Source organism: Chiloscyllium plagiosum, unplaced genomic scaffold (genome assembly GCF_037043375.1).
Source record: "Chiloscyllium plagiosum isolate Xiang-an unplaced genomic scaffold, Cpla_swu_hap1 HiC_scaffold_9, whole genome shotgun sequence".
Lineage (NCBI taxonomy): Eukaryota > Metazoa > Chordata > Chondrichthyes > Orectolobiformes > Hemiscylliidae > Chiloscyllium > Chiloscyllium plagiosum.
The window spans coordinates 54,933,307-54,961,086 of NW_028270147.1; the positions used below are offsets into that span (position 1 = coordinate 54,933,307).

The window sequence follows — 27,780 nt, forward strand, 5'->3', positions numbered from 1 at the left end:
GTGAGATTTCTTTCTGTCTGGAGTCCTTATCAAATAGTTCACCCTACCCAATCTTCTTTTGACTTGATAACGTCCACTAAACCTTGCTTTTAAAGGTTCACCTATCACTGGAAGTAACACTAACACTTTGTCCCTGATAGCAAAATTGCAAGTTTTTAATTTCTTGTCTGCTTCCAGTTCATTGTATGCTGTGATATTTTAAAATGCTGTCTAGCCAACTGCTCTATTTAATTGTTCCCCAAAGTCTGACACATAGTCCAACTATGTGGACTCTGCATTCTGACTCACCAATTTATCCTTAACCAACTTTAGCAGACCTCTCACTTCATGCCCAAAACTAACTCAAATGGATTGAATTTGGTCGATTAATTTGGTGCATCTCTGATGGCAAAAAGTATAAACAGAATTTCTTAATCCCAATCATCTGGATAGTCTTGAGTGTAAGCTCTCAACATGGTCATTAATGTCTGATGCAATCTTTCTTGCGCTGCCTGCAATTCTGAATAGTATACAGTGAATTGGAATTGCTTTATTCCTAAGCTGTCGATAACTTCCAAGAATAATTTTGATGTAAAATTAGACCCTTGATCTGATTATATCTCTGTGGTAGTCTGTATCTAGTAAAAAAATTGAGTAACTCCTCTACAATCCTTTTAGTTGTGATATTGCATAATGGAATGGCCTCTGGAAATCTAGTGGACGCATCCATTATTGTTAACAAATACTGATTCCCACTTATTGTTTTAGGTCAGGTCCTATGCAGTCAATTAAGCCTCTTGTAAAAGGTTCCTCCTCATCTGAACAGATCCTGTATGTGTGCAGAGCTTGTGTGTAAGGAATGGATTTTTTAATGTGTGTAGGGTGGAATCTAGAGAAGTGCAACATCATGAGGTTATCCATGAGCTTGCGGTAGAGTGAGGTGCTGAGGTCACCATCCTTAATGGAGATGCATGTACCCAAGAATGACACAGATACTAAAAAATAGTCCATGGTAAGTCTGATGGTGGGATTAAACTTGTTGATATTACTGTGTAGTTGTTTCAGTGACTCCTCACCATGGGTCCGGAGGAAGAAAAATGTTGTCAATATATCTAGTGTATAGTATTGGTTGGAGGTCGTGTGCAGAAAAGAAGTCTTGTTCAAACCTGTGCATAAAATTGTTGGCATACTGGGGTGCAAATTTGGTCCCCAAGGCTGGTCTGTGTTTCTGGATGAAGAACTGGTTGTCAAAGGTGAAAACGTGGTGGTCAAGGCTGAAGTGGATGAGTTGTAGGAGGTGCTTGGAGATTCGCAGTTGTTGGTGTTAAGTAGTGAGGCTGTTGCTGCAATGCCATCATTGTCTGGGATACTGATGTAGAGTGTTGAAACATCCATTGTGACGAGGAATGTTCCCGGTTCGACGAGCCCGTGGATGCTGAGTTTCTGTAAGAAACCTGTAGTGTCGCCACAGAAGCTGAGGGTCCCCTGTACAATGGATTTCAAGATTCCTTCGACATAGCCTGAGAGGTTCACACACATGTTCCCATTGCCTGATATGATAGGATGTCCAGGTGTGTTGGCTTTGTGTATCTTCGGAAGACAAGAATGTTCTTTTCCAGTCAGGGAACATTTCAGCTGTCAGGGACATTCGGCTGCGGATCTTCAGGTGCCCATCCTCCAAAGTGGACTTCAAGATATGCAACAACACAGAGTGGCCAAGTAGAGGTGAATAGTCAAGTTCAGAACCCATGAGGATGGCCTCAACCGGGACCTTGGGTTCATGTCACACGATAGGTGACCCCACTGCAATATACTCTCTCTCTCTCTTTCTCTCTCTCTCACACACACACGCACGCACACGCAAGCAGACACACACACATACACACACACCCCCATAGATACTCACACTCACATATACACAATCCAAATTCAAACCCAAGCATACAACCTCTCACAGGCTTATACTCCGTCACACTCATACACACACATCATGAAGCATGCACACATGCAAACACACTCCCTCACTCACACTCGCACTCACACTCACACTCTCTCTTATGCATGCACACACAAATAAGTCTTTGGGGGTAAATTTGCATTTGCAGAATTATATTTGCAGATACATTCTATTTTGCTTAAAAAACACACAATATGCAGGCAGTCAATGCAAGCAGTCAATCCATGTAATATTTTATAAATTTCTACTTTGGAAATAGAACCAGTCTGATTCAAGATTGGGATACAGACAGACTCTAACCTCACACTCTTAATACATTGTCTAAGCTGAGATGTCACTTTTTTTTAATATAAAACCTTAAGTTATCTTGGGAATGTGACTTAAAAGGAGTTCTGGGATTTACATATTAATGAACTGGAAACTGCAATCCATTCAAAAAGATAAAAGACTTAACAGCAATCTAGCAATCATTTCAGTTGCATGACACTGTAATCTTTTGTGATAAATTCTGTGTCTTATGATCCTGTTCCACAGCTACCTGATGAAGGAGCAGTGCTCTGAAAGCTAGTGCTTCCAAATAAACCTGTTGTACTATAACCTGGTGTTACGTGAGTTTTATCTGGACATATTTAAACAGATCCCTACCAGCCCATTGGCTGCAACAGGTTTGCTCATCCTCACTCTTTGCCTCACTAAGCTTACTTTCTGCCTTCATCTCCATCCTTTTAACCTGATTTTCCTCTCTAAGTACCAATTTATAAAGTTCAAACTCCCTCTCTTTTTTCCTTTCTTCTCTCTCTCTCTTTGTCTCTTCTCTCTCTTTCTCTTGCTTTTTCCCTTTATTATCTCTTTCCTTTTGTATTTCCTCTGCTTTTATCATAATTCAAACAGTTTCATTTCTTTTTCTCTTTCTTTTTCTTTTTCTTTTGCCTCTAACTCAAGTTGCTTCATTTTCAGTTGAATTTTAGCCATCTCCAAAGATTCTGATGGCATCTCAAGCAAATTTAGATGCTGAGCTATTGCTATAATTGTCTCTCCTTTCCTCATGGAAGGAGGCTGCTCCAACTCTAGCTTGATGGCCAATTTGAGCAGCTTTGCCTCCAAAAGCCCCCAAAGTCATTTCTTCCACCCCCAGAAAATTCTTGGTGACTGACAGAGCCATTACTACATCAGCACTGCTTGAACCAACCAAATTCAACACCCGGAACAAAAGGCACTATCACCTACCATTCGCTGCCTTTAAGTCCAACAACCCTAATCCCAGGGACTACAGGATAAAACCTGCAAAGAGCTCCCAGTTTGTTATGGACCGGGCCAGAGCCCCTCAAAACATTTCAAGAAGGTAGCCCAGACCCTAACTATTCAAGTTGTTTTAAGCAGGTGCACAGTGGATATTCCAGCAGTGGTGCAGTTGGTCAAACCACTCAGTTTTAAACAAAACAGAATTTATTTACTGAATGAAACACAAGCAAAGAAAACAGAATTTAGAAAACCTGATTAACTGCCGAATGAAACATAAACAAAAGAAAACATTATTTAGAGTATCAACTATTTGAAAACCCGATTGACATGATATCCCCCACAACTTAGTAAAGAACTGTTCTGATTTCCTGCAGCATCCCATAAACACACCCATTGGTTAGAAAGTAAATTTAAACACACGTTCTTACAGGAGAGAGATTTTAGAGAGGATCAACCAAGGATCATTGGTTGAAACATGGGATCATGCCCATTTCATTTTTAAAAATACCTAAAAGCCCTTTTCCTTGATTGTTGTCTTTGAGTATCTGTTAGCCATAATCAAAGTGGCCTGACCCAGACAAATCGGAACCTCTGCCCTTTGCAACCCCTTTTGAAAGAAACCAAGGACAAAAACCTTGCTAAAGGAGTAGCATTGTCACAGTATATAGATTTGTTCTGCTTTGAGTTTCGTGTGTAATCCTAAAGCAATTCTTTACCACATAAATTGTCTCTTTCATTTAGACCTGTTCAGTTTCCTGTCTGAAGGATTTGTGATTTGTGATTTTAAATCTGCCTGGAGGTGTGTAATATTTTTCTCCATTATCATTTGTTGTTGTTTCTCTTATTAAATGATTTACTTGAAATTTGTTGCAGAAATTTAGGAGTATTTCTGTAGACAGACTTTACAGTTTGATGTTTTAAGTTGTTCAATCACTTTGACTATAATAAATGTTGATGCTTCAGTGCATTAAAAAAATTAGAATAACTTTTAAAATTATTGGACACTGAAAATGAACTGTTAGTTCACATTTATCATGCATTTTAACTGAGATCATCTTATTTATGCTTTTAAATGTTTTCCTTAATTTCTATGAATTTACATTCTGAATGAAACTACAACGTGTTTCACTGAGATTACTGGTTAACTTGTCATCATCTATGTCATGGTCAAATTTGTTTGCACCCAGTATTGGTAGTTAATATAGTTGGTCACTGCATGAACTTCATATGAAGAAATTTGTGGTTACAGATGTCTTTAACCTGTATGTATAAATGTCTGATTGCCTTGAAGAGCCTCACATCTTTCACAAGTAAAACTCACTCCCTTAGACCAAATAAAAGCTTATTCTAGCCACTCTGGGTGAAATGCTGCGCTGGCAGCCTTTTGGTCATTTCCATTGTAGGCTTGCAATTTGGAGGAGGCTGGAAAGCAACACAGACTGCATTTTACAAAGTGACTTGTATTCTCAGCCTGTCAATCTAGTTGACCCTCCTCCCATTTCTGCCACCCTCCCCCGCCCCCAAAACCTCCCCAGACCTTTATGCTCCTTTCCACCTTGCTCTCCCTTTCAACCTTATCAGATTTCAGTCTCCCCTCACTCCCATGCAACCCTTTTATTTAAGTCTTCATCTACATCTCCACTTTACCACTGAATGCAAGGCATACAGCTTAGTGACAACAACACTTATAATGCACTGTTCATCCAGCTAAGACAGGATGGTGGTGACCACAGATGACACCTTGCAGTAGCCCCTATCCTCTCATGTAGTAGCTCCATCATCTCTAACCCAAACATGTTGAGTTATCTCCTTCACAATGATTGCCCTATCTGCATCCCAGCATGGTGTCTTCAATTTCCACATGACTTCCTTAAACTTGCCCACGACAACAGTCCCTTGATTTTCACTGCATTGGCCTCCAGGAATGACTCTGACTTACCCCATTGAACAATGTAGAAGAACACCCCTGACTAAAGCTGGACTATTCCCTGATTGATCTCTATTCAACTCCCTGAGTGAATTATTGCTTGAAGGAATCAACCTGCAAGATTGACCGTGATGCACTTCCTGGACTTTAAAAAAAACTTTTCTCTGATCCTTAATGCCCAAGTCACTGACCATATCCAAGCCTCTAGAATGGGGATGGGTAATTCCCTTGACTGTAGCAGTATCTCCTGATGATCCCAGTCTTCCTTGACGACACTAACAACTATTCCTCATAGACTTGGAAACATGAGCATTTGGTTGATGCACAGGTTCGTAACATAAACTGTTGGAGCAAGGTGCAGTGACTTAAGCTTGGGTAATAATGATATGTGAATGTATACAAATATTTCACTCATTATGCGCAAGTGAGATTTTTGTCCAGCTTTAAAATCTTAACTGCAGAAGTGGACATTTTATTCTCAATGTTGCAAACCTCCCGTTTCCAATCTTGCTGTATTTTAACAATTGTCTCACTGTTGCCTACATTGTTCAAGAGCTGGAAAAATTCTGCCTTGCATCTATGAAAGTCAGTTTTAAAATGTATAGCTTCCAGAGCAATTGAGAATCATTTATTATTTTTCTTGTTATAAAGAGTTGACACATTTGAACAGTGATATGATAATAACTTTAGATGTCTACTTATGGTTGTTCAATAAATTTGTTTAGTGGTTAATGCCTAGAAAGACCTTCACTGTGCTGATATTCTGTTGTGTCTAGAAGATGTGGGAAGCATGTTGTGCCGGCAGGGGAGTTACCCTGCAGTTACTAAGGAAAGGTTTCTAATTTATTGGCCTTGACACAGTTTTAAATCGCATCAAGTTCTCAGTCAGTGGAGCTGCTCTGGAGGATGCGGAGAGCTGAGAATCACTTATAAAGATAGTCAGACATATATGATTTGAAGAGGACAGAAAACTCTCTGAATGTAACTTGAAAAATGCTTATCAAAGTACAGGAAAACAATAAGGTCATGCTGAGAATGTTTCTCACAGAAGTCTTTTCAGTTGAACATAAAAACTTGTTTCTCCTTCAAAACTTTTCTCCTGTAAGTTTTCCCTTTTTCATTAGTTGATTTATACTGTTGGCTTCCCAACTTCTATAAGGAGTGTCATTTTGCAGCAAAGATTTTTCTTGTGAATTTTACTGATTTTTTTAAAAAACAATTATAATGATTGTTGGGGAGATTTCACTGGGGTGTTTAATGTAGGGCTAGGGAGGGTGACACTAGTTCTGCAACAGACACTTCTAGTTCCAGCCCTGAAATGGTTAACAACAGCCAAGCGAGCTGCTGCTGGCGACTGCATGAGTACCTGGCTGGAGCTTGTAAGGGATATGCATAATGTTAATTAAATCTTGGAGCCTGTAAATACCAGCCAGTATCAATTGTCCCATCGAAACTCGGGATTAATAAAGAAACCGATCGGAATCTGTAACTGTTAGACAAGTGTGAATTGCTCTATTGGAACCTGTAACTGTTAAGTGTGAATGGCTCTATTTAAGTCTAAAGTTGATAAGTAATTGTCAATTTAGTTAAACTGAAACTATTGAAAATGGCTAGCCTGTTAGACGCATAGTAATTCCTTGAAACAATGAACTATTGAATACGGGATCGGAACCGCTCCCGGGGATGGCTGAGCCATTGTCAAGCACAGCAGGAGCTGGACAGGCACTTCGATGCGGCCAATAGGAGGACGTACATGAATACCTGGGGAGGGCCTGGGACCTATGGTAGGCTGGGACAGGTGAAAGGCCAGATAGCTCTCCCTTGGCAATAGCACATTTTTGGAGGGGGGTGACCGAGGGACTCCCTGCACCAGTGCAGAGCAAATTGAAAGACCTGGTGGGGGTGGATTTGATGGAGGAGGACATATGGAGGAAACAGGTACATCACTATCTGAACAGGCACCGTACATCGGAAAAGATGAAAGCCGAAGGGCAGGCCTCCAAGACGACTATACAGATCTTAGAGCAGTTTGGGATGATTTGTTGATTGCCAGTGAAACTGACACCCAAAATTTGGAGGGGGTCCGCACCTTGCTGGACACCCTTGTGGCAGCCGGTTTTAAAGTAAAACGGGAACAGTGACAGATAGCCCGAAAATCAGTATCCTTTATGGGACGGATAGTAGGAAAAGGGGGCACCACACTTTCAAGAGCGCACACGGAAGCGATCCTCTCCTATGGCACCCCTATAACAGTACAGGACATGATGGCCTTCCTGGGGTTATGTGGGTATTCTCGCACCTACGTCCCTGACTTTGTGACTATGACATCCCCACTCAGGGAAATGATCACGGAGGTTGGGGCAAAGAGGCTCAAGAGTCAGTTGCGATGGAACGCGGAGAGAGAGAAATCATTCAAGGAGGTGAAGCAAGCTTTGGGAGCAGCGGCCACGCTAGCGCACCCAGACTATAAGAAAGGTTTCCACCTGGACGTGGCAGAGACTAAGGGGATAGTAAACGCCGTCCTGTACCAAAAGGACTGAGGCTGCAGGAGAGTGCTGGGGTATTACAGCTGCCGTTTAGAGCCCATTGAGAAAGGGCAGCCAGGCTGTGCCAGATTTGTGGCAGCAGTAACGAAAGCGGTCAACAACACTGACCATCTAGTACTCTGCCATCCCTTGACTATTCACACAGATCACAGCAAAGGAGCCTAGCTTTTCAGCTGGGCGGCAGGTTAGAATTGAGAATGCCCTTCCATCACCGCACATTACGTTTGCATCCGATAGGGGGAGTACTAGGAATATGATGGTGGGAGTGAATGGGGGATCCTTGAAGCCCCACGACTGTGTGGCCAGAGTGGCTGAGGAGAGGAGGATACGTAAGGGGTTGCACACAGAACCCCTGGCCGAGGCAGACTGGGACCTGTACACCGATGGCAGCAGCCGTCGGGAAGCAGGCGGCGTACGAGCCTCGTATGCCGTGGTCAGAGATTCAGGGGGGGTATACGACACCATCGAGTCTGGGAAAATCCCACAGCCTGCATCTGCACAGCTAGCAGAGATTACAGCCCTGACAAGGGCATTAGAACTGAGTGAGGGACACCGAGTTAACATCTTCACTGACTCCAATTATGCATGGACCGCAGTCCACATAGAGGGCACAGCATGGGTTAGACGTGGTTTTAAAACCAGCACGGGGAGGCCGGTAAAACACGACCAGAGTTTGCGACGATTGCTCCAGGCAGTGCATCGTCCAAGGGAAGTGGCAGTAGTGAAAGTGCAATGACACTCTGCCTTACGTACCAGGGAAGCGCTGGGAAATGATGCAGCTGACAGGGCAGCCAAGCTCGCAGTGCAGATGGTCACCCTGAGGTCAGGGACAGACACCCAACAGAGTCCGGGGCCGGGGGAGGGTAGCAGTGATTCCCCTGGGGAGGCGGCTAGGGTTGATGCCGTTGGGCAGGCCAGAAATATCCCCGACGAATACAAGCTGGTGGATGAGATTGCTGCGGGTTTTGAAAGTTTTCCCCTTTTTTCCGCCATTTTCCCGATCACGGTTAATAAAAACGTTAACAGAATCAACCTCCTCCACTACAATCTGCAGAGGCTTACCAACCTAACCCGGGATGCAGTTGACGCCATCCATGAACAGCTTGCACAGTCCTCCCTCATGACCTTACAAAATAGGATGGCTTTGGACATGTTACTTGCCGAAAAAGGAGGTGTTTGTGCACTGTTTGGGACCATGTGCTGTACAGCCATATCAAACAACACAGGCCCAGATGGCAAACTCACTAAGACCCTGGTGAAGCTCCGAACCCTAGCTGCTGAGCTGAACCACCGATCGGGGGTCAAAAATCCAGTCGTCGACTGGCTGAACGTCACATTTGGGAGATGGGGGACTCTGCTAGGGCAGCTGGCCATGGGGGTGTGCATCTCGGTAGCTATTCTTGTCACTTGCGGGTGTTGCTGCATTCCGTGTATCAGGACACTGGTAACATGCACTATTGATCGTGCCCTATCAGGAACAGATGCCTCCTCGCCCGCATACCAGGCGGTGATGCTGGACCAGCCTCCAGCTGAAACTGCCCAGCGAGAGGGTACGCTTCAAAACCCGCACACGTTACATGCGACATCACGGGTAATGAGTCGCAAGACTATCTACGACTTTCCCCTGTAACCCGATTCCCTCACTTTCACCCGGGTGTGGGTGCTGTATTCCACAGACCGTGGGCTGTGTCATCTGTCCGTTTAAATCGGGAACTCACCCGGCTTTTACCTCAAGGGCCCTTGCTGTCTACACAGCCGACGGCCTGTGGTGAAATTGCTAGAGTTCTAGGTAATCACTTTTCAAGTGCCTCTAATATGTTTACACAGCTGGCGGGCTGCGGGGGAACTCCTGCTGATTCGAGTACTTAAATCCTAGAAAGCTTACTCAGCTGACAGCCGGATTGCCTCTGTGTGGGGGTAATTGCTTGTGTGCAGGTGCTTGCGGTTTATTTTTTTTTCTTTTGGACAGTGCTGTGTGATCAAAACAGTGAAGGGGAGGGTAGGGACTAAATCAAAATAGAATTGGAGGGAGAAATGATGCACTCCACTCCCTGCGGCGCCCACCTCTACATGCTTGTTTTTTTTTTTCATTTTATCCCCAGCACCCATGGTGTGTGTGTGTGCAGGTGTGAGACACAGTGGAAGACACAAAGTGCACGAATCTTTATTCAATTTCCACCACCAGGAAGATAGGAAAACACCCAGATGGCCAGTGACAAGCACTGCCCTTCACATCAGAGGGCAGTGACACTTCCCTTTTTTTAATTTTTTTTTTTCTTTTTTTTCTTTGGAAAACACCTGGGTGGCCAGTGACAAGCACTGCCCTTCACATCAAGGGACAGTGCTGTGTGATCAAAACAGTGAAGGGGAGGGTAGGGACTAAATCAAAATAGAATTGGAGGGAGAAATGATGCACTCCACTCCCTGCGGCGCCCACCTCTACATGCTTGTTTTTTTTTTTTTTTAGTGACAAACACTGCCCTTCACATCAAAGGGCAGTGCTGTGTGATCAAAAACAGTGAGGGGAAGGGTAGGGACTAAATCAAAATAGAGTTGGAGGGAGAAATGATGCACTCCACTCCCTGCGGCGCCCACCTCTCCCTGAACAACTCCAGGGTGTTGGTGGACACCGCGTGCTCCTTCTCCAAGGACACCCGGGCCCTAACGTAACCGCGGAAGAGGGGCAGGCAGTCGGCCCTAACGAGCTTGCGGTTTATAATGATTTTTTCTCAAGTGGGAGCAGGTGCTTGCGGTTTATACTGATTTTTTCTCAACTGGGGACTTATGTTTGCGGGTTACAATGAATTTTTTTTGGATAGATACAGATGCTGCAGTTTGCGTGCATGTCCTTTCCCGGTAGACGGGGGACTATCATTAATGTACGGCAATTCACACTGCTCATGGTGACAGGTCTATTTCAGGTTCGTCTATTTCCGTAGGGTACGGGGTTCCAATAGGTGTGTGCTTATGCTTCTTTTTTCCCCTACTGCTACCCAATACTATCCCTTCTCCCTCAGTGTAACATCTGCTGTTCAAAAAAATAAACCCCTTCCATGTTAGTTTTGCCCACCTACATTGGCAGCACTTTGACTTATACTGTACGCTGCAGTCAGGGGCCGAGAAGTACTGTATGCCCCGGGATTCAACTGCTGATCACATCAGTGACTACTACACTGCAATCGGAGGTTCTACGTGGGTTTTGATCGGACTGCCACTGCCCGGCTCTGTCCTCAGCGGCAACTAGATGGAGGTTGCTGTCCGTTACTGACTGGAGGTTATCCAGTGGCAGAAGAGTCTCCTCGGGCACGGGTCAGCCTGGCACGGGTGCAATTGCGCTGTGCACTCGGAGGAGATTGCCTCCGACCACATGGCCTGCAGTACATACATCAGACGCCTGGACAGGCCTGCAGGCCTGTGAACCATTCTGGCCGGCGGGAAGGCCGGGGCACAGTACACTGTTCCAATGGTTTTCCGATCGCTGGCGTGTACCTGACTGCGGGCAGTATGCCCTTACATTTTCTCGTTTGTTTTAAAAAAAACACAAGACAAAACACACACCACCGTAGCGAATGGACATTTACACTTGGGACTTTTTTTTTTGGACAGCAGACGTGGCACCCGATGTAGTTTACTTTCCCCCCTTCCGGACCTCTTATGTTCGTTAATGTTTACATGGGTTGGTGTGGCCTCAGTAGAGGCCAAGGGAGGGAATGTTGGGGAGATTTCACGACAACATTTCACGACAACATTGAGGCTGTGTATGTATAGTTATCATAGATATCAATTTTTGTTTTACTTGTCACATACGTGATTCTTCCATGTTGCTAATAACAGTCCAGATAAATATAATGATTGGGCAGGTAAATATAATGATTGGACAGGTAAATATAATGATTGACTCTATATTCAACTGGAGGACAAGGAGAAAAAGTACATTTCTTAAATAATTGCAATGTTAACATATCAGTTGTGACTTATGACGCTACTTTGCATTCTTGATTACAAGTAATGTAAGTGTGAGGTCACAAAGGATGTAATTCTTGAGGATTCATCTAGTAGTCCCCAGAATGATGATGTGTTTACTTGTGTCATGAACCTGTGAGTGGAGTCTTTTGATGTTGGGAATTTGTTGTGCTGTAGCTGCCACATGTTTCTGGCTGACCAGGAAACTTCTGCTCTTACCACCTTCCATAAGCATGTCAGCAGGATGTACAGATCAATAAGCAACCAATTTAGCAGTGTAATGACACACCTTCCATCCCCACCAAGTCCGGTGAAGGGTCTTGAACCCAGAATTTCTAACACAGAGGCAGTAACATTACCACTGCACTACAAGACTTCTTCAGATACGTATTTAACCCTTTTCCTTATTTATCAAATTATTGTCCTAACGATTTACTACACATGAATATAGCTCATATTTGATTAAATTAGGCTCAGCAGGATTCTTTGATAAATCCCACTCCAAGACTTGACCGAGTGGTTGATACTCCTTGCAGTAATAAGCTATTGTGTTGGAGGTACAGTATTTCAGATGAGCCATTAAAATGAGAACGTGATTAATGCCTCAAACCAATACAAAGGATTCTATAGCATTATTTCAAAGAAAATGGAGATAATTCTTTTGTTCAATATATTAATTAAACAGCACTGAAACAGATAATGTGGTGAATGTCTCATTGCTATTTGTGGAAACTTGATTTCCAAATGGTTGCCATATTTCCTATATTACAATACAAAGCATATTTCAAATGTACCTCTGGTTGTAACATGTTTTGACATATACATGAATGAAAGATAATATATAAATGCTAGTCATTTATTTTTGATCCAGCTTATCTGAGAGGAGTATTGATACGTTCCTGACCTGGCCCAATCCAAAGTACTGTCACATGGAAAAAAAACTTGAATTATGTGGCATTCCATTTCCTCCATCATGCTTTAGTTTTATAATCAGTCTATTATCATAAAGAACTCTGAAGCTCCCAGCTCATTGCCTGCTCACTCCCCTGAGTTAATTGTTAGTTTCTGGGAAACTTGGTTATGTGTGGTCCCAATATCCACAAGTTATTCAGGGTGTGAGTATTGCTGAAATTAAGCAGATTTTTGAAAAAAAAATTGACATGTACTCATCAGTACATTTCAGAGGAATATAAATTCGACTGGAAAGCTAACATTAATACAGCATGAGAAGAGAGAGCTAATTGCTAGCGAGTGACTTTTAATTGGTAGAGTTGTTACCATACAGAATGCATATATTAATGCTGATTGACAGATAACAGCCAGGCTTTGTTTAAAATTTAATCCAGGTACTTTGATTGTAATCGGTAATGTCATTGAAATAAACTAGCAAATGGTTGACACCTATTTTGTTGCTTTTAAAGAAATCACACTGCATGTACATGAGTTTTCTATCTGGAAAGAACAGGGCCCTGTTTATTAACATGTGTAGCTTCCAATGCATGTAAGTATGCCACACTACAAACCCAACTGATAATCTTAAATTGGTTGTCAGCATAATTCCTTGCCCATTCAGGATTATCCAATTACAGACCAATTGGCTAACCTAGGATCCTCTGGAAAGCAAGGGAAGAGATTGCCGAGCCTTTGGCATTGATCTTCAAATCATCATTGTCTACAGGAATAGTGCCTGAGGACTGGAGGATAGCAAATGTGGTTCCCTTGTTCAAAAAGGGTAGTAGAGACAACCCTGGTAATTACAGACCAGTAAGTCTCACTTCAGTTGTTGGTAAAGTGTTGGAAAAAGTTATAAGAGATAAGATTTATAACTATCTAGGAAAGAATAATCTGATCAGGGACTGTCAGCATGGTTTTGTGAAGGGTAGGTCATGCCTAACGAATCTTACTGACTTTTTTGACAAGGTGACCAAACAGGTAGATGAGAGTAAACCGGTTGATATGGTGTATATGGATTTCAGCAAGGCATTCGATAAGGTTCCCCACAGTAGGCTATTGTACAAAATGCGGAGGAATGGGATTGTGGGAGACATAGCAGTTTGGATCATTAATTGGCTTAATGAAAGAAGACACAGGATGGTGGTTGATGGGAAATGTTCATCCTGGAGTCCAGTCACTAGTGGTGTTACCGCAAGGGTCGGTGTTGGGTCCACTGCTGTTCGTCATTTTTATAAATGACCTGGATGAGGGCTTAGAAGGGTGGGTTAGTAAATTTGCGGAGGACACTAAGGTCAGTGGAGTTGTGGATAGTGACGAAGGATGTAGTAGGTTGCAGAGAGACATAGATAGGATGCAGAACTGAGCTGAGAGATGGCAAATGGAGTTTAATGTGGACAAGTGCGAGGTGATACACTTTAGACGGAGTAATCGGAATGCAAAGTACTGGGCTAGTGGTAAGATTCTTGGTATGTAGATGAGCAGAGAGATCTCGGTGTCCATGTACACAGATCCCTGAAAGTTGCCACCCAGATTAACAGGGTTGTTAAGAAGGCCTTTATTAATAGAGGAATTGAGTTCCGGAACCAGGAGGTTATACTGCAGCTGTACAAAGCTCTGATACAGCCACACTTGGAGTATTGTGTACAGTTCTGGTCACCGCATTATAAGAAGGAGGTGGAAGCTTTGGAAAGGGTGCAGAGGAGATTTACTAGGATGTTGCCTGGTATGGAAGGAATGTCTTACGAAGAAAGGCTGAGGGCCTTGAAGCTGTTCTCGCGAGAGAGAAGAAGGTTGAGAGGTGACTTAATAGAGACATACAAGATAATCAGAGGATTAGGTAGGGTGGACAGGGAGAGCTTTTTTCCAAGTATGGGAATGGCAAACACTAGGGGACACAACTTTAAAGTGAGGGGAGATAGGTATAAGACAGATGTCAGAGGTAGTTTCTTTACTCAGAGAGTAGTAAGGGTATAGAATGCTTTGCCTGCAATGGTAGTAGATTCGCCAAGTTTAAGTGCATTTAAGTCGTCATTGGACAAGCATATGGACGTACATGGAATAGTGTAGGTGGGATGGGCTTCAGATTAGTATGATAGGGTGGTGCAACATTGAGGGCCGAAGGGCCTGTACTGCGCTGTAATGTTCTATGTTTTATGTTCTATGTTAATGTTCATTGTTGTGTTGCAAGTTTCGCAAGCCTAGCTGGTCAGGTGCCTCCAGTGCCTTGAGTGTTGCGAACAGCCAAAGGGCTATGCTGTTTGATATGATCTGCCAGTCTTTGGGATGTATGGACTAAAAATCTGGCATAAAAGAACTGAAATTCATATATTATTCATTTGTGTGACCATCTTTTTGACTTGACGGCAACATCCTCAGCTTCACATTTTGCTGGAAATTCTGGGTTATCGTGACATTCCAAGGCAATCTGAGATAGATTGGGCACTTTCTAAGACCAATGTTGATAGTCTTGGGGACTTCTGTGAATTTATATATAACAATGGGTTACAGTTCTTGAGGGGAGAAGTCTCACTGTATAGCACTAGTATACAGTTCTGGTGGAACCAGATCTGTAACTGTATAATGCTGATATACAGTTCTGGTGGGGACGGGTGTGTCAGTGTATAACACTGGGGTACAAAGTTGGTGGACACAGAGTGGCTTTGATGTGTCCTATTTCAGCATCTGACTTATATGGTGAACACTATTTATAACAGGTGAAGGCCGATCTTATAGCGCATGAAACTTTCGAATCCCAACACGTATACTGAGCAGTAAAGATAGGTTGCAGTAGACAGTGGGAGAGACACCCTGTCTAATTGCTCTCTGAAGACATTGAGGAAAGACAGCTCATTTGACTCATCTGTCAAACATGAATTTGAGCACAGGATGGAGTCTATTAAGACATGCAAAAAAAGGTTACATGCAGCTGCAAATTCAAATCTAGCAAATATACTGTCAACATATCAGAAATATGCAAGGGAGGCTAGGTGTCATTCCATCAAAGACACATTTCTCATGGAATCCAGTGGAAATATTTGCCAAAACTGGGCCTGCTGGAGACACTATGGCAGCATCATGTATTTTGGCAGACGCAGTGTCATTGAAACTGAACTTGGTGTCATTGAAACTGAACTCAACTGTATAAGTCACTGAGTTCATAAGTTCAATGAATACTGATTCTCACACACAGTGATGTGTCTGAAATTGTCATGATTAGTGCTGCACTGCAAATGTCTATGGCTTCACTGGGTGGTGAATGGGCAAATGGTGCCAAGTGAGCAAATGGACATTGCATTACTATCAATATGCAAGTTCTGAATGGCCTTTCCTCTAAAAGAATTTGTTACCATGTAAGTGCGCAACTTACTCAAAAATGGTTGTAGCAATCCACTGAAACATTTAATTTAGCCAGTTCATGTTATGCCGAACTGAGCACAGATAAGAGAGAAGACAAAGAATTATTGCTTTTGTCTGTCTTGCGCAGCCCATACGTACACCAATAGGTGCAATTGTGAAAATTGCAGAGATGCTATGTTTGCCACATAAATTCTGAATTTGCATCTACTTTTAATGTGTCAGCTTACAATAATATTTTAATATAAGCAGATGTGAAGAGGTATGCAATACAGAATAATATTGACTTAACTATTTTGGTTGAAATGTAGATTGGCCTGATGATGACAGATAATGCTGGTGGAATTCATAAATTCAGTTTGGCAGTTCCAAGAGTCCACAGGAATGGGACACATGGCATGTGGGTGACTGAGGTAGGTTGCAAAATTTTGGCTTTCTAATGGCAAGTTGAGATGCAACAATAAAGTCAGCAACATGTTTAAGAACAGGAGTAAGCCATTCAGCCCTTCAAACCTGTTCTGCCATTCAATGAGATCATCGCTGATCTGTGGTCTAACTGCACAAACCTTCCTTTGGCTCATATCCTTTAATACCTTGGCTTAAGAAAAATTTATCTATTTCACACTTAAAACCAAAAACCGATCTAGCATCAACTACCATTTATGGTAAAGAGCTCCAAACCCCTACCACCCTCTGTGTGTCGAAGTGCTTCCTAACGTCTCTCCTGAATTATCTGGCCCTAATTTTTACACTATGTACCGAAGTTCGAGAATTTCCAATCAATGGAAATAGTTATCTTACTTTGTTTACAGCATGTCAAGTATTATACTAGCCTGTGGTGAGTTTATATTTGTAACATATTTGCATCCACAAATACTCAGTAAAGTGAAACAATTTGCAATAAAGTCCTACCTTCAAGATAAAGTTAATGGTGTATGAGAATCTATTGGCACCCAGTTCACATTTTTTTAAAATACCATATAACTGTCAGTTTTGTGCAGTTGTGTACAATTGAATTGCTTTACCTTGTTTAAGTCTGTGGCATAAGAGGGAAGAGCAGGAGAATGTCAGCTTATGTGGTGTCTTTGGAAAGACAGTGGTGGATCAGTGCTGATGGGGGTTGTGCAGTGTGTTTGGGGGCATAAAGTAGTAAAATGGAAAGTGGGTTAGAGACAGTCAATCAAGGTAAGGAAACATCAGGTTGTATCAGTACTGTTTAAATATGTTTCATAGGATGTTAGTTGGCAGAATTCTTATTGTGCACCGACAACATTACAATTACTCCCACTGTGATTACTCAGACAATGATTTTTACAATGCAAAAACAGAGCTAACTGTGCTTATAAGTTCTGCTATGTCCCTCAGACTGCTGTGAATACTGGACACTAACATGAACATTCAAGAGTAAATAAAAACATAATGTTTTGTTTGTTTCAAACTAGTAGAACACCCCTACAACCATCACTGTGTGCTAACAATGTGGCAGGTTAGTATAATTAGCTGTCTGACTAGGCTAGTCTCAACAAATAACACATGAATAAATTGAGAGCATTGTAATACAACTACTTTCAAACAAAATCTAATTTTGAAAAACACATATGCAACCTTTGTGCTCTCAATACATCTCATATTAATGGCAATTGTTTGGTTAGGAAAGTTGTAGCCATGATACACAGCCACATTGTTTCACCAGGAATCTTTTTAATAGGCAGCCCATACATACAGCATTATCAGCTGATGGTGGCTTCACCAAACCCCTAAATCAAATGTATTTTGCATGCATGCTGCTATTACTTAGAAATATAATTGTAAATAAGTGGGGAAAGACAAAAAAAGAGGAAGAGGACACAGTTTCATTGAAAGCATCAGAATAACATACTGTTGAAAAAGTCCTGCTACAATGTACAATAAATTAACCCTATGTGAATCTTCCTGGATTTCAATTATAAGCATGGTTGACTTTTTTGGTCCCCTGCTATTTCCTCGATGAATTCAGATAGATAGATAAATGGTTGTTGTATGAGGTGATGGTTTTGAAAGGGTTAATGCTGGAGACTGCACTAAGCTCTACCCAATCTGATGAGGTAATACAAACTTGGATACTGACCAGTCAGAACATCTTAGACTCTTGTGGAATGAAGACTTACATCCACAGGTTTCCTCATTGTCTTAGTAACCATGTTTGTCTTCCTAATGTAACTTGTATCTAATTGCTATCATGCAGTCAATTACACCTTGTTTAAGATAATAGTCTCTTCTTGTTAAAACTCAGTTGGTGGCAGCAAATTACCCTAACCACAGGCTGTCAGTGGTTAGTATCCCAAACCCAAGTACAAGTGATATCTCTTTTCCAGACACAGTTGAGAAGTTTCTTCTGAGGATCATTAATCTGTGAAATTCTCCTCCCGAGAGACCAATGGAAACTAGGTCAATTAATTTCTTCAAGGCTAAGCTACGAGAGTTTTGGCAGATAAGGGAGTTAAGACGTTAGAGGGACAGACAGGAATATGGAGTTGAGATCACAATCAGATCAGCCATCATCTTATTGAATGCTTGAATGGCCTATTTACTGCTTCCAAATCCCCTGTTTCTATGTAATATTTACTGTGATATTAAAAAAAAATTCTGTTCAGGATCACTTGATAGATCTTCCTCAGTTCAAAGTCTGTATTGTTGGGAAATCAGCAAAGCCCAGAGTTGATAGCAAGACTGAATAAAAAAGTTAAATAAAACATTCAAAGCAGGAGCATCTTTTTTCTGGCAAGTGGACATAAACACAATCTGAATCAGTCATTGATTTTGTGTCAATCCTTTTTTTTATTGGAAAAGATTTTCAAATAATCCCACAGAGGCCAGTATCCTGTCACCAGATCATTCTTTATTTACACATGGAGAGTCTTTGATACTGATCCAGCTCCCTCAGAGCCAGTTCTTAGAGTGAACAAGACCATGGGCACTCCTGTTTTTTTATCTGTCAGCCAGGGCTCCCTGTTTGGACCAGATTTGCAGCCTCAACCAGGGAACTCATATTCTAAGAAGACTACCTGACTGATTTCATTACAATCACTACAGGTTTTGTTAATTTGCTACTAATTTTGATATGGTTCATGATTACATGTTTTATGATAGCGAAGTAAAGGTTATTTTGTGTATTTTGTTTTGTTTCACCACAGAGTTCTGCTGAAGGGTTACGTGAATTTTCTCCATATTTAGGTGTTTTTGCAATCAATTTTCAAAATTGATTATTTTTAAAAATCAATTTCCTAACATTTCTAAATAGTGATTAGATTTCCTAGTGAATAGGGTGGATGGACAGTAGTTTTCAGGACTTTGAGTTATGCTTGTGCCCAATTTCGGCATGGTATAGCACATTTTGATATGGTAAAACATGACAGCAGCTCTTGGTAGCCTAATGTTTTATTTTTAAAAACTCATGCACACAGTTTCCTGTAATGAAAGAATAACCCAGTCTGCATTCTGTTCACCATAAACTGATAGCAGAAACATGTTAGCTTATCTACCTCTGTGGTTACCATAGAACTGGCTCATACTTTGTATGTTTGTCCGGACCCAACCTTTATTACAATTCTCTGAGAGACCAGCCAAGTGTGACTCATCCTCCACCTTAATAGCATTTGATCCAATATACTTCAGAACTCACTCTGTGCTGGCTGAACTACTAGGTCACTGAGTTTTTTATGTGTAAGGGATCTTCTCAGCTTCTTACTTACCCAGCTGTTTGAGAGTCTTGCAGTTCTGACACAACAACCAAGGTCTTCAATTATCTAAAAATTATTTCCAAAAAACCCATCATTTTTGCAGTCAATCATGTTATTGCCTTCTAGCTAATGTTTCCATACATCAATTCAATATCACTTTCTGAATATATTAAAATATTCTTCCTTTATTTCTTAAACTTACAATACCTGTATGAATCTCATGCTGTCAAAAGCAACAAGAGGAGTACATTTTACATCAGGAGTCATTCTGCACACGGGGTCAACATGAGAAAATATGATGATTGCTTGACAATTGAGTTGCTAGACAACTGGCCCGTGCATTTATGATGGCAAGCTAACAATTTAAAGATCTAAACAAAACTAGTAATGTCCTATACCACTTGAAAATTTAGAATCATATTCAATTCAATAATATTACAGGTAATGTGTTTGACAATTCTACTGAATATCAGTGCGAGTTTATGGTACAGTGCAAGAGCATCATGATGATTTTCTTTTTCCCCTCTTGGTCCTGTACTGGCTTGCTTTGACTCCTTCCCTTTGAATTTACATTTGTCTCTCCCTTATTCTTGGGTGAGGCTTTTGTTCAGCACAGTACTCTTATTCTTATTTATCTTCCTTTTTTTGTTTAAGGTGGAAGCTTACAGTGTTTTAGTCGAAACTATTTCTTAGTTTTCATTCTGATAATAATTAAGATAACATGTCTTTTTTGGCCAGGACATTGTTTTAATATCACTGATTCTGTTCAGTTCACATTTTTTTTGTCAGCGGTGGGGTGATGGTAGTGACAGTTTGGGAGAGTGGAAGGAAGTGAAGGGAACTTTGTTCTAGTGGTGCCACTTCAAAGTGATCTTACATAGACTGTGTAGAAACACTGGGGGCAGAAATGCACGGTGTTCCTTATTAATATCAGTGATTATTAATATCAAAGCTGTTGGAGCTTGTAGGCAGCAACATGCGATGCTGCATATCCCTAGGGTTTGTCTGTAATCAGTGCGGTGTTGCTTCAAATGATGACATGAGAACGAGTTTTTTTCCCTGGGGGCAAGAAATTCATTTGCCCTTCTGTCTGAGCATAAGAGCCATGATTTATGGAATGTCCAAGACTGAGCCGAGTAAGACACAAAATTGGTCTACCCATCTCATTTCCATGATGGCGACACAGGGTGAAATGGTTGCATACTCTGATCTACATTATACCTGTGGTTTCCCCACACAGCAAGAGGGCTCAGCAATGCTGATTCTCCCTGACGTGATCCAAGCAGTGTGCTCCTCTTAAAGTTCACTGCCAGTTTAAGGGAGTCAGCACATCTGTAGTGATGCATGGCCTGATGTCGAGGATGCTCTTGACACCATATAGGGTTCAGAATGGGAGACCAGGGAGTAAAATGTTTCCCAGGGGAAGAAAGAAGCCCTCCAGGGTCAGCTCAAGGAGCATGTTGCCCAAGAAGCTTACAGCCTGGAGTGTGGCTAGAAATGACCTCTCATAGGTGGTCAAGGTCAGTGCGTGCATTCTCACATTATATCTCATGCTTACCATACCTCTCACTAGTTCAACATTCTACACCTTCATCACTCACCTTAAACACTCATGAATCACACCTAACATTAATATATTGCACCTCACTCACACACACGCAGCACCTCACCCACATGGCTATGGCTCCACATCACCATCTCCCAGCCAACTTCCCTCAGCTATTCAGTTATGGTGGGCACATCATTGAAGGACTGTGACACAGTCAGTGACACTATGCCCATCTCTTGCAGGAGAAGATTGCCCATAACAGAAACTTTCAGGGGAAGGCTCCATGATTCCATCTTCTGAGGTCCCGGGAGGAGATAATGGTACACATTATGGGCTTTGAAATAATGCAACCCAAAGTCTTGGCTGTCCACAATAATTGTAAGTGACAACCTTATGCCCCTTTACAATTCCCTCCCCATCATCTTCCTGAAATGTGACATTGATTGGCAACTGATGTGGCCATAACGTCCTTTCTTCCTTGCTTCCATCTTTCCCAGTTTTTGTCTCACAGTAACCCTCTCCTTCACCTTTCTACATTTTCAGATGGCAAATAATTACTGATTGGACGATCACAGCAGAGTGAGGACCCACAACATTGAAAAGGAAACATCATCATGTGACTTTACAGTGAAAGGATATCAACACTTCACAAGCCCCAGAAGCTAGCATAGAATTGGTAGCTACATACAGAGAGTCATTAGGCATGACTGGACTACTGCCAGGGCAGGGAGAAGGGGTAGTTGGTGTATCAGCTCCTTGGAGGAAAAGATTGCAGAGAGATCTGCTTAGGGTATGTGGATGAAGTCTTTGAGGCAGCATATAGGAGAATGCCGATAACAATTTAGATGGAGCTGCTTGAGAGGATTGTTAGATAGTTTCCTATCACTTTTTAGGAGTTTGGAGAACTCCAGTCTGCATGAGTTCTTAAAGCCAAGTGACCTTTAAATTAATAATTGTAAAGATAGGGTACTTCTGAGGTAGGTAGTGATGTCATTGTGCTCTCAGTGGTCATGTGTTAGAGATTCAGGAAGCAGTTGCCTTGTAAAAGGTCAGTCTTTGTTTTAAAGTTTGTTAACAAGATAGGGGTGTGTCTAGCTAGGTCAGCATTTACTGGCCATCCACTGAGTCAGTAACTTTGCCATGGGCCTCAAGTTACATATAGACCAGACCAAGTAAGGATGGTAGATTTCCTTCCCTAAAGGACATTAGTGAACGAGATGGGATTTTATGACTATCAGCAATGGTCACCATTAGGCCAACTCTTTATTCCAGACTTTTTTTAAAATTGTATTCAATTATTGTGAAATTCAAATTTCACCATCTGCCATTGTGGGATTCAAACTCCAAAATGTTCGCCTGGTTTCTAAATTGATAATCCAGTGACATTGCACTCTCCCACCACCTCCCCTCCCAATGCTCCTGAGAGGACTTGAATTCTCAATGCTTGGATCTACTGGAATTCTCATCATTGTTACTTTGTGGTATTAACAATGGTGCCCTCCAGTGAGACTATGTTGTAGATGCGACAATGTCAATTATTACCACAGTTTGAAGTTGCGATAGTTTGTAGCTGCAATCATTTCTTTGAGTCTCTGTGTAGCCCTGAATGTGTAGCTTGATGCCTAAGTGTTATCCGTACAGAGATATCTGTGATGAGATGCTGCAGCATATGGAAGCAAAATGAATAAGACCTGTATAGGGCAGAAAAGTGTTTCATTTAGATAAATGTGAGGCACTGCATTTTGCAAAGACAAATCCAGGTAGGACATAATCACTTAATAATAATTTCCTGGAGAGTATTGCCAAGAAAGAGCGCATGTTCATAGTTCCTTGAAAGTGGAGTCTCAGATAGATAGGGTACTGAAGAAGGTGACTGGCATGCTCTTCTTTATTGGTCAGAGCATTGAGTATAGGAGTTGGGAGATCACATTGCGGCTGTGCAGGACATTGATGGAGCCACTTTTGGAATACTGCATGCTATTCTGGTCTCCCTGTTATAAGAAGAATGTTGTGAAACGTGAAAGGGTTCAGAAAATATTTACAGGGATGTTGCCAGGGTTGGAGGAATTGAGCTATAGAAAAAGGCTGAACAAGTTGGGGCTATTTGCCCTGGGGATTCGGAGGCTGAGGGGTGACCTTATAGAGGTTTATAAAATCATGAGGGGATTGGATAGGGTGAATAGAAAAGGTCTTTTCCCCGGGGTGGGTCAGTCCAAAACTAGTAGGCATAGGTTTAAGGTGGGAGGTGAAAGATTTAAAAGGGTCCTAAGGGGCAATTTTTTCATGCAGAGGATGGTGCATGTATAGGATGAGCTGCCAGAGGAAGTGGTGGACACTGGTACAATTACAACATTTAAAAGGCATCTGGATGGGTATACAAATAGGAAGGATTTAGAGGGATATGGGCCAAATGCTGGCAAACGGGTCTAGATTTATTTAGGATGAGTTGGACTGAAGGGTCTGTTTCCATGCTGTGCATCTCTATATCTCTTCGGCAATGAGTTATGCTGACACCATTGCCTCTCATACTAAAATATCCTTAGTCTTTCCCTGGCTTCTGTGTCCAAATGTGTTAGTGTCAATGAATTGGTCAATGACGTTTGGAGCCTTAGGATTGCCAGGAATTACGAACCCCTCAGTTCCATGGTAAATTTGTTTTCCTTTAAAAGACTTCATATTGCTGAATCTAGCAGCCCTGCCCCTCTCAAACTGAGATACTTATCCTGTCCACTGAGAGTGTGGTCACAGCCATTATATTCCCTCTTCCATATTTTCAGTTCATATGTTGGTGAGGCCCTGAACTTCCTCTAAATGCCATAGGATTCACATCTCCCCAGGTCCCAACTGAATCCAGCATTGGTATCCACCTCATCTCCTTTCCACCCAGCCCCTGGCATATAAGGTGCCTATGCTAAGTATGGATATACAATGTCCCCTGCTCTCTCCTGAGGCCAGGATGTTCCTGACTGTAGGCGAACTTCCCATCAGCATTATTCCATTCCCTTCCATAATAATTTACTGTTTACCTCTTTATAAATGCAGGTTCTCCCCATTACAACTCTCTTCCCTTTCCCTCTGGCCTCAGTCCCCAGTACTAGTGAATTGGTTTCCTAGTTTCCTTCCCTTTCCCCTTTGGGAAGTTAAGAATCAGATTATTTGGGCATTATTAAGGCATTTAACAAGCTGTAAGTCCCCTCATTAGTAACTCACTGCTGCCTGATGAGAACATTGCCTCACCACTTGGCAAATGTAAGAAAGATGCAATGAATTGTTCCCAGTGTCAAGAGAAGCCTTGCTGGACTGGTCATAATTCATGTTGTTCAAGGTCCTATAAAGTTCTGCCCAATATTTCAGGTTAGGTTACCTGATGTCTGAGATTATTGTCTAACAACAACAATAATAACAACTTTCCTTTGTTCTCGGTATCTATCCAGGTTGGAGAGATTTTTTGCCGGATTCCTTATTTTACTAGGGCTCTGTGGTGCCAATGCTTTTTACTTGGTCAAATGCTGCCTTGATAGTTAAGACAATTACACTCATCTCTGAAAATAAACTCTTGTTCCTGTTTGAATCAAGGTTATAATGATGTCTAAAACTGGTTCTGAAATAAAATAAATCTGAGGGTAAGGGGTAGCAAATTTACAGCAGAGTTGAGGAGAAACTACATCTCCCAAAGTGCAGTGAATGCTGGGACAGTAAGTAAAGTTAAGGAGGAGTTAGACAGATTTTTAATTGGTAATGTGTTGAAGGGATATGGAGAGAATACAGGAAAATGGGGTTGAGCAACATATCAGCCATGATCAAATGGCGGAGCAGATTCGATGGGCCGAATGGCTTGGTTCTACTCCTATATCTTGTGAACTTATGAGCTCTGGAGAGCAGATTAATGGTGAGTAAGAAGAGTTTGATATCACAATGGATGAAACTTTCCATCATTTTGATTGCAGTTATTGCTAATGTGATGATTCAATAGATTAGATGTGTCTTGCTTTTTGTGGACAGGTCACTCTGGGTTATTTTCCACATTTTTATCTCAGTGTTAATGTTGTCGCTGTTAGTAGCAGTTTGACTAAAAGTGTAGTTAGATTTGGAGAACTCTAAAGTCAGAATGTTATCAGGACCCATAGCTTTTGCTGCATACAATGTGTTCAATCATTTCTCAACACTGTATGTTGTGAATCAAATTGTCTGAATGCTGGCATCTGTGATTGTGATCACGAGGAGACCACGATGTATCATCCACTCTACATGTCTGAATGAAAATGGTTTTGAATGATTCAGCCTTGTCCTCTCTTAACATTAAAACACCTTTCTCCTTAATTCTCAGCTGGGTCATAATTTGGAGACAAGAATAAACGTACAAGAGAACTTGTTGTCTGTGCCATTCAGTTGTGATTTCTGGTAGGCTGAACAAAAATTAAGATGACAGTAATCACAATGCATGTCTACAAGCTAGACTGTGTCAGTCTCCAGAATGATGAGTAGCATGGACTGCAGTGGGATAATTAGGAGAGAGACATTTGAGAAGATTAAGGAAATCTAAGATAGGTAATATCTGTAATTGGGAAAGAAAAAATGTATTACATATTACTATCCTTTACATAATTCATTTAAAGACAAGCTAGGAGGCTGAGAATTATAAAGCAAGTAATATGGTGAGCTGGAGTAAGAGATATAGTGAATTTAGCTTGTTAAAGTGGTTTCAGGGCTCTGCATGCAAGAATTGCTGATAAGGGAGATGGGTAGTTATAATGCAAAAACATAATGTCCATAAGTTTGTAATGCATGATCCAAAATCAGTGTCCTTCTGAACCAAAATACATTGCAAAGGACTAGTTAGGAAACTGTTACTTTTAGATAGTGAACAATGAATTGGTATCCAGGATTCAAAATGAAGGAAAAAGAGCATGGTCAGTGTCTCACTTTGCTCATCTTGGCTAGATCACTGAGAAAGTAGCACTTGGTACTGTTGTCACTTCCCCCACGTAGTATGAGAAATGTTCCAGGTAGATATACTGCCCCAGGTCATAATTGTGAAACTTTGGTTTCATTTTCTTTGCCTTTGTGCCAAGATGATCTGGCTTCTTTGCCTGCATGTATTTTATAGAAGGCATTTTTCAAAAATGACAGAATAAGACATTGCAATCAAGCTGACAATCACATGTCAGAGCCAAGCACAGTTCCTGGTTTACCTGTTGCTCCAATGCATTGTTGTGATATTTATCTGTAAAAGGCCTTGCAGAGGCTGCATGATTACATGCAATTTACATGAGATTTATATTAATCACTATCCCAAATTACATTGAGAAACTTTGTATGAAAATCTCTTCAAATCTTCATTGGAGAACAAGAAAATGCATTTAAATAACATCTTTAATTTTAAAAAGTGCATTATAAGATAGTTATAAAATCTAATTTGACACAACTATTTCATAGTGATGGAAAAGTGATAAAATTCATCATATGTAAATTCCCCAAATAACTTTCCCTCCAGAATGCGAGAGAATTTCCATGGAAATCTTGTGATTCCACATCATTACTTTTGTGTTTACTCCATTTTTCTCTTCATTTTCCATTGAAGTTGCAGTGGGAAGTAGTATGAGATCACAATGAAATTATTTGTCACTATCTCAATTAGAGATAGGTAAATATAAATTTAAAGGTTGTAAATATGTAACATAAACAAACAAATATAATAATGTATTGTGGGTAATAACTTCTAATTTTGATTTTCATTGATACTGGTTCAATATTTGGACAAAGCTACTAAGCTAGAATGAAACAGAGAAGAAATTTGCAATCTTCCCCTCAGATCACTCATAATCTAATTGAAGGCCTGATGGGCTGAATGGCCTCATTATTTTCCTGTATTTCTGTTATTCACTTTTGGAAAGAGTTGCAGTTTATGCCATTTTTAGTTATGTAGTTATTACTATTAATTAAATATTTCATTTTGGCATTTTCTGCAGGGATAAACTCTAACAAAATGATTATAGACTTCATCATGCAACTACGACAACGCCTTAGCCTGGCTCAAGTTCAACTTTCAACACGCTTGAGAGCTGTTAGTTCTTTTCTTTAAAAAGATTGCACAGATCAGGTTCAGCTTCCCTTTCATCATTCCACTAGCTGATTTTATGAACATTAAAAATGTATTATTTTTCACTGCTGTGTTTATTAAAGAATCCACTGTAGTGATGTACAATAAATAACTAATAGATTCATTTTTGTGTCGGCTTTTGGCAGTATGGCTGCTGACATCAAGTAGTTTGAAAATAACTGGGTTAAGAGATAACGAATATGACAGACTAATGAAACTTTTAGCAATTTCCTCGAAGTCACTGCATACATATTTCTGTTTCTATTAACACGAATAATACATTTAACTTGCACTGAAATTGGTGCAACCATTGAAAATTTTTGCCAGCAGTGTTTAGAATAATAGAAGGATTGCAGCAAAAACCCTGAATCGGGAAATACAAGAACAAGGTGAGAACTAATGCAGATTGCACATTGAGCTTTGTTCAACTTACCACCTTTAGATTAAACTAAATAGCAAATCAGAGAAGTTAATACAACTTTATTGAAAA

General features: G+C 41.2%; 1 long non-coding RNA gene and 1 pseudogene across 1 annotated transcript in view; one reads left to right on the forward strand and one right to left on the reverse strand.

Annotated features, from left to right (window-relative positions):
• Positions 1–2,611, reverse strand: part of LOC148149150 (uncharacterized) — a 33,021-nt pseudogene extending 30,410 nt beyond the window's left edge.
• Positions 1–27,414, forward strand: part of LOC122554774 (uncharacterized) — a 72,294-nt gene extending 44,880 nt beyond the window's left edge. The window contains exons 2-3 of the long non-coding RNA XR_015758045.1: positions 16,234–16,335; positions 27,160–27,414. This is a non-coding gene — a long non-coding RNA (uncharacterized LOC122554774). The remainder of the gene's footprint in view (positions 1–16,233; positions 16,336–27,159) is intronic.
• The last annotated feature ends 366 nt before the right edge of the window (positions 27,415–27,780 follow it).